The sequence below is a fragment of the Mustela nivalis genome (genome assembly GCF_964662115.1).
Source record: "Mustela nivalis genome assembly, chromosome: 18".
In the NCBI taxonomy this organism is placed as follows: Eukaryota; Metazoa; Chordata; class Mammalia; order Carnivora; family Mustelidae; genus Mustela; species Mustela nivalis.
The window spans coordinates 45,246,152-45,254,748 of record NC_139037.1 but is presented as its reverse complement, the minus strand read 5'-3'; positions in this window follow the sequence as shown (position 1 = coordinate 45,254,748).

Sequence of the window (8,597 nt, the reverse complement as noted above, 5' to 3'; positions counted from 1 at the left end):
GCAAATTTGCTTATATCTTTACACATTTGCTTTTTTCCCTTTCTGAGGCAGTTACAATTCCCAGGCAAATAGGAGTCTTTTTTAAAAAATATTTTATTAATTTATTTGAGAAAGAGTGAGAGCGAAAGAGATCACAGAGTGAGGGGGAGAAGCAGACTCACCACTGAGCAGGGAGCCCAATGTGGGGCTCAATCCCAGGACCCTGAGATCATGACCTGAGCCGAAGGCAGCCTGTTAACTGACTGATCCAGTCAGGTGCCCTTAAATGACATCACTTTTAAAGTTTCTTTGTTAAAAAAAAAAGTAAAGTTTCTTTGTTGGTAGTATTTAGAAAGTACATAGAAATAAAGTCAGCATTGTATTTTGAATTTGAGTCCAGCAACATTGCTAAATTATAGTATATTGCTTAATTTTTAAAAAAGATTTTATTTATTTATTTGACAGAGAGAGAGATCACAAGTAGGCAGAGAAGCAGGCCAGAGAGTGAAAGGAGGAGGAAGCAGGCTCCCTGCTGAGCAGAGAGCCCGATGTGGGACCCGATCCCAGGACACTGAGATCTTGACCTGAGCTGAAGGCAGAGGCTTAACCCACTGAACCACCCAGGTGCCCAGGATATTGCTTTATATTCCATTTTATTTTCTATGTGCACCATGCTGTCATCTGCAGATATAACAAGTTTATTCATTTTCATCTAATCTATATGCCTTTTATTCATTTGCCTTGCCTTAAATTCATTGGTAGAACCTCTAACAACATGGTGAGAATGGGCATATTTAGTTAATTCTGATGTTAGGGGGGAAAGCTTTCCGTTTTCATCATTAATTATAATAACTCATCATTGTGATTGGCTGTAGAAATTTTCAATGTTATTGTAAGAATAAAGAGGTTTTCTTCGGTTCTCACTTTGCTAAGAATTTTGCATTTCTTGAATAAACCCCATTTGGTTGTGATATATTTTTTTTAAAAGATTTTATTTATTTATGTGACAGACAGAGATCACAAGTAGGCAGAGAGGTAGGCAGAGAGAGAGAGGGGGAAGCAGGCTCTCCGCTGAGCAGAGAATCTGATGCGGGGCTTGATCCCAGGATCCTAGGATCATGACCTGAGCAGAAAGCAGAGGCTTTAACCCATTGAGCCACCCAGGCACCCCGGTTGTGATATATTTTTTATTTTTTCTTGATTTATTGGTATTTTGATAAGGAGTTTTGCATCTATGTTTATGAGATGCATTTTGAAATGTCCTTATCAGGTTTGGTATCAAAATTGCTGGATTTTTACAATGAGTTGCAGTGTTTCCTTCTTTCTGTTCTCTGGAAGAATTTATGTAAGACTAATATTATTTCTTTATTAAATGTCTAGAATTCCCTGGTGAAGCAATCAGGCATGGAGTTTCCTTGTGGAAAAAATTTAAAATAGTGGTCCAATTTCTTTAATAGTGCTAGGAGAATTCAGACTTTCTAATTCTTCTTGTATCAATTTTTATAGGTTTTATTTTTCAAGAAAATTGGTCATTGAACTAGGTTTTCAAATATTGAGAAGTTGTTTATTGGATTCTCATTATCTTTAAAAATGTGTGGAGAGGGACACCTGGGTGGGACAGTTGGTTAAGCATCTGCCTTTGGCTCAGGTCACAATCCCAGGGTCCTAGGATCAAGTCCCATGTTGGGCCCCTTGCTCAGGATGGAGTCTCTGCCCCTCCTCCCTGCTCATGCTCCCTCTCTCTCACTCTCGCATTCTCTCTTTCAAATAAATAAATAAAATCTTTTAAAAAAAGAAATTGTGGTCATTTATTCCATTTCTTGATGCATACTTGACAACAGCAGAATCCCTGCCTTTCCTCCTTAATATGATGAGTGAGTACTGTTACTATAAGTGTCCTTGGAAAGCCCTTGCAAATTAATCTGACTGTTGCAATAGCAATTTGCAATTGACACGTATATATGGCATTGCGAGGAGAGTGACTTTGTCAAAGAATAAAAGAGGCAAACGGGGTGACTCCTATCACCTACCTCTCTGCGGACTTCACTTGTTTAGCTTGTGTTGAAGTGGGTGGAGTTTGGATACTGACTATAGTTAACCATTAAATCAATCAGGATTCCTAATTTCTGTGCGTTAGAGGATGGTGGGTAAATTCATAACAGATGCCAGTAGTACAGATGTCTCAGCTACGTCACCCAAATGACAGTCATTGCTGCATTTAGCAACTCCCTCTACTTAGAAGCACAGTGTTAGTGGCCTCTGAGTGGCTCAGTCAGTTGAGTGTCTCTGACTCTTGATTTTGTTTTGGGCTATGATCTTGGGGTCATGGGATCCCGTCCCACCACAGGCTCTGCACTGGATGTGGAGTCTGCTTGGGTTTCCCTCTCTCCCTCTGCCTGCCTTCCCCAACCCAGTTCACTCTCTCTCCCTCACTCTTTCTCTCACACACACAAAAAGCGCAGTGTTTATTTGGTTTTGGTTTCTGTACATTTTAAACATACACACCATTTGAATGTGCTGCTCTGATCCATTTTTTTAAAGATTTTATTTATTTATTTGACAGACAGAGATCACAAGTAGGCAGAGAGGCAGGCAGAGAGACAGGAGGAAGCAGGCTCCCCGCTGAGCAGAGAGCCCGATGCGGGGCCTGATCCCAGGACCCTGGGATCATGACCTGAGCCGAAGGCAGAGGCCTTAACCCACTGAGCCATCCAGGCGCCCCTCTGACCCATTTTTTTATGAAATAGGCAGTATTGATTGGGTTCTAAAGCTAGAGAAGATTTGGCAAGTCTTTTTAAAATTTTTTTAAAGATTTTATCTTTAAGTAATCCCTACACTGAATGTGGCGCTCAGACTCACAACACTGAGATCAAAAGTCACATGCTCCACTGACAGAGCCAGCCAGGTGCTCCTGGCAAGTCTTTTTTTTTTTTTTTTTTAATGGGATATAATTGACATATAGCATTGTATTAGTTTTAGGTGTATAATGACGATGACATAATGATTTGATATTTGCATAGATTGTGAAATGATTAAGCAAAATAAATTTAGTAACCATTCATTACCAAACATAGCTACACATTTTTTTTCTTGCAATGAGAACTTTTAAGATCTGAGATGCCTGGGTAGCTCAGTCAGTTAAGCGTCTGCCTTCAGCTCAGGTCATGATCCCAGGAACCTGGGATCATGTCCCACATTGTGCTCCCTGCTCAGTGGGGAGCCTGCTTCTCCCTCTGCCTGCTGCTCCCCCATGTGTGCTCTCTCTTTCTCTCTCTGACAGATAAATAAATAAAATCTTTTTAAAAAGAACTTTTAGGATCTATCTTAGTCAATTTCAAATATATGTTTTGATCTTACCAAATATATGATATGATATTGTTAACTATAGTCACAATGCTGTCTGTATATTACAACCCCAGGGCTTATTGATTTTATAACTTTTGAAGTTTATACCTTTTGACTCCTTCACCCATTCCACCCCTCTATTTTACTATTGATGTACTTCATTCTCTTAGTTTCTGAACAACCCCATTCTTTTCTGTCCCACATTCTTTGCTGCCCACTTCTTTCAACCTAGATCTCTTAACTCTGTAGTACACCAGGGGTTGTTCTTAGTTCTCCTCCTCCTCTCTACCTTCACATTCTTTTAAAAAAAGATTTTATTTATTTATTTGAGAGGGACACAGAGAGAGCAAGAGCACAAGAGCAGGGGGAGGGAGAAGCAGACTCCCCACTGAGCAGGGAGCCCAAAGACAAGGCTCAATCCCAGGACCCTGAGATTATGACCTGAGCTGAAGGCAGACACTTATCTGACTGATACGTTCAAGTGCCCCCATATTCTTTTTTTTAAGCTTTATTTATTTATGAGAGAGAGAGAGAGAAAATGTAAGCAGGAGGAGGGGCAAGATGCAAAAATCTTTAACAAATTATTAGCAAATCAAATCCAGCAATACATAAAAGGATATTACATCATGAGCAAATGAAGTTTCTTTCAGGAATGAAATATATTTTTTAATTTTTATTTTTATTAACATATAATGTATTATTATCCCCAGGGGTACAAGTCTGTGAATCACCAGGTTTACACACTTCACAGCACTCACCATAGCACATACCCTCCCCAGTGTCCATAAGGAATGAGATATATTTTTAACATTGGAGGCATTTTACCATACCAATAAAGAAAAAAACCACAAATTTTACATTCATCTAGGTACATAAAAAATTAGTAAGTGAAGAACATTTGACAAAATGCAAGACCCATTTATGATGAAACTCATAGAAAACTGAAACCAGAAGGCAACTTCCCAAGTCTGTTGAGTGATATCTTACCCAGCCCCCCGCCAACAAATCAACAACAAACATCATAATGTCAAACTGTTAAAAATCATTCCTCTAACATTAGGGATAAAACAAGGATGTCTGATGTTAAACAACCTCTACTCAACATTGTACTGGAGGTCTTAGCTATTGAAATAAGGGGAGAAAAAGAACTAAAAGACATACGAATTAGAAAGGAAGGACTAAAATTGTTATTTTTTAAATTTTTAAAAGTATTTATTTATCTATTTTTAGAGTAGGGAGAAGGACACATGGAGGGGGCAGAGAGAATCTCAAGCAGACTCCATGACAAACACAGATCCTATGCAGGGCTTAGTCTCACTACCTGAGATCATGACCTGAGCCAAAACAAAAAATCGGATGCTTAACTGACTGAGCCACCCAGGTGCCCCAAAATTGTTATTACTTGCAAATCACATACTTGCTTTGGGTTTTCTAGATACACAATCTTTATAAATTCAGAGTTAGTGAATTTATCAATGTTGATATGTATAGGTCAATAAATAAAAGCCAATTGTATTTCTGTTTATCTGCAATAAATTAAAAATGAATCATACCATGTACATCAAAATACAACACATACCTCAGAATGATTTTAACAAAATAAACAATACCATAACACTGAAAAACACAAAATTTCTCTAAGAAATTAAGGAAGACCTAAATAAGGAAGAATATAACATTCATGGACTAGAAGGCTCAATATTGTAAATATGTAAAAATTTCCCCCAAATGTATGTAATGCAATACTGATTAAAAATCACAGAACAGGGGCACCTGGGTGGCTCAGTGGGTTAAAGCCTCTGCCTTCGGCTCAGGTCATGATCCCAGGGTCCTGGGATTGAGCCCCGCACCAGGCTCTCTGCTCAGCAGGGAGTTTGCTTCCCTCTCTCTCTCTCTGCCTGCCTCTCTGCCTATTTGTGATCTCTGTCTGTCAAATAAATAAATAAAATCTTTTTTAAAAATCACAGAACATTTTGTGGAAATTGACAAGATGATTCTAAAACTCATATGAAAGGGCGCCTGGGTGGTTCAGTGGGTTAAAGCCTCTGCCTTCACTCAGGTCATGATCCCAGGGACCTGGGATCGAGCCCCACATCGGGCTCTCTGCTCAGCAGGGAGCCTGCTTCCTCCTCTCTCTGCCTGCCTCTCTGCCGACTTGTGATCTCTGTCTGTCAAATAAATAAATAAAATCTTAAAAAAAAACTCATATGAAAATGTGAAGGTCCCAAAATAACCAAGGCAATCTTACAGAAGAATAATAAAACTGGAGTACTTTTGCTGCCATGTATAGAAATCCATTATACTGGTACAGTGTTTAAGATAGTGAGATACTGATGCAAGGGAAGAGAAATTGACCAGTGGAATAGAATAGAGTCTGGCAATAAATCCTTGCATATATGGTGACCTGATTTATGACAATTATGCTACAGCAATGCAGTGATGCTGCTCCAAGTCAATTCCAGATAGTTAGAGACTCTGTAAATATTAAATAAAGTTTTTAGAGGGAGCAGAAGAGAATACCTTCTTGACTTTAGAGGAGACAAAGATATACATTTTTAAAATATTTATTTATTTTTGAGAGAGAGAGCGTGTGCAAGTGGGGGAGGGTTAGAAGGAAAGGGAGAGAGAGAATCTCAAGCAGACTCCCGCTGATATGGGGCTCAATCTCACACCCCTGAGATCATGGCCTGAACCGAATTCAAGAAGCAAATGCTCAATCAACTGAGCCATCCTGGCACCTTAAGACAAAGATATTTGTAACAGGACACAAGAAATATTAACCATAAAATAAAAGTATCACAAGTTGTAATATATTAAAATGAAGAACATTTTTCCAATGGCAACATTAAGGGACTGAAAATCAACCCACAGAATGAGGAAAGATACTTTCTTTTTTAAAAAAAAGATTTTATTTATTTATTTGACAGATCACAAGTAGGTAGAGAGGCAGGCAGAGAGAGAGATGGGGAAGCAGGCTCCCTGCTGAGTAGAGAGCCCCATGCGGGGCTTGATCCCAGGACTCTGGGATCATGACCTGAGCCATGTTTCTCCCTCCCCAAGGCCCTGGCAGCTACCATTTTACTCACTGCATCTATGATCTTGACTATTTTGGATTCTACATATAGCTAAGAGAATATTTGTCTTTCTCTATCTGGCTTATTTTACCTGCCATAATGTCCTTCACGTTTTTCAATGTTGTCACAAATGGCAGGATTTCCTTCTTTTTAAAGGATGAATAATATTCTACTGTATGTTTGTGCCACAATGTATGTCCCTGCATCCTGTTTTCCATAGTGGCTGCACCAATTTACATTTCCACCAACAGTACACAATGATTTCCTCTACTCCACATCTTCACCAACACTTATTATCTTTTCCGTTTTTTCTTTTAATGATGGTCACTCTGACAGATGTGAGGTATTATTTCACTGTGTTTTGATTTGCATTTCCTTGGTGATCAGTGTTATTGAGGACTTTTTCATGTACCTGTTGGTCATTTGCATGCCTAGAAAAATGTCTATTCAGGAGCTTTGTCCTTTTTTATATTTTATTTTTTTATTAAAGATTTCTTTTAATTTTTATTTATTTGACAGAGATCACAAATAGGCAGAGTAGCGGGAAGAGAGAGAGGAAGGGAAGCAGGCTCCCCACCGGGCAGAGAGCCTGATGCGGGGCTCGATCCCAGGATGCTGGGATCATGACCTGAGCCAAAAGCAGAGACTTTAACCCACTGAGTCACCCAGGTGCCCTGCTTTGTCCATTTTTAAATTAAATATCTATAGATCTGAGCTCTTAAAAATTACAGGAGTTCCTTATTTTTTAAATATTAACCCTTTGTTGTATATATGATTTACAAATACTTTTTCCCTAATCTGTAGGTTGCCTTTTCGTTTTTCTGACTTTTTTTTCTATGAAGAACGTTTTGACTTTGAATTAGGTAGGCTCACTTGTTTATTTTTGCTTTTGCTGTTTGTGCTTTAGGTGTCATATCCAAGAAATCATTGCCAAGACCAACACCAATGAGCTTTTTTCTGTTTTCTCCTAGGGGTTTTGTGGTTTTATGTCTCATGTTTAATTTTTAAATACATTTTGAGTTGATTTTTTGTGTATGGTATAAGATAAGGGTCCATAATTCTTTTGAATATGGTATCCTGTTTTTCCAGCACCATTTATCCAAGAAACTGTCCTTCCATATTACGAATTCCCGGCTCCCTTGTTAAAGACTGTTTGACTGTATATGTGTGGGTTTATTTCTGGTTTCTCTATTCTAGTATATGTGCTGCCAAAGCGAGCTCTGGGTTCTCTATTCTGTTCCATTGATCTGTGTGTCTGTTTTTATTCCAGGACCATGCTGTTTGATTACTATGGCTTTATAATATAATTTGAAGTCAGGAAGTGTGATGCCTCCAACTTTATACTTCTTGCTTAAGATTGCTAGGTGCCTGGGTGGCTCAGTGCGTGAAAGCCTCTGCCTTCAGCTCAGGTCATGATCCCAGAGTTCTGGGATCGAGCCGGCATCATCGCGCGCTCTGCTCAGCAGGGAGCCTGCTTCCTCCTCTCTCTCTGCCAGCCTCTCTGCCTACTTGTGATCTCTGAGTGTCAAATAAATGAATAAAATCTTAAAAAGATAATAAAAAAAGAAATAAATAAAATCTTTAAAAAAATTATTTAAGATTGCTTATTTGAAGGCTTTTGGGCTTCCATCTGAATTTTAGGATTTTTTTCTATTTCTGTGAAAAATGCCACTGCAACATGATAGGCTTGCATCGAATTTGTCCATTACTTTGGGTAGTATGGACATGTTAACAATATTCTTCCAATCCGTGAACACGAGATGTCATCCCATTTATTTTTGTGTTTTCTTCTATTTCTTTCATCAAAGATAATTTATGCACCTCCTTGGTTAAATTTGTTCCTACGTTTGTATTGTTTTGATGCTATTGTGAATCAGACTGTTTTCTTTTCTTTTTTTTTTTTTAAGACTTATTTATTTATTTGACAGAGAGAGATCACAAGTAGGCAGAGAGGCAGGCAGAGAGAGAGAGAGGAGGAAGCAGGCTCCCTGCCGAGCAGAGAGCCCGATGCGGGACTCGATCCCAGTACCCTGAGATCATGACCTGAGCCGAAGGCAGCGGCTTTACCCACTGAGCCACCCAGGCGCCCCTCAGACTGTTTTCTTAATTTATTTTTTTCAGGCAGTTTGTTAGCGTACAAAAACACAGTTGAGTTTTGTACGTTGATTTTGTATCCTGCAACTTTAATAAATCTGTTTA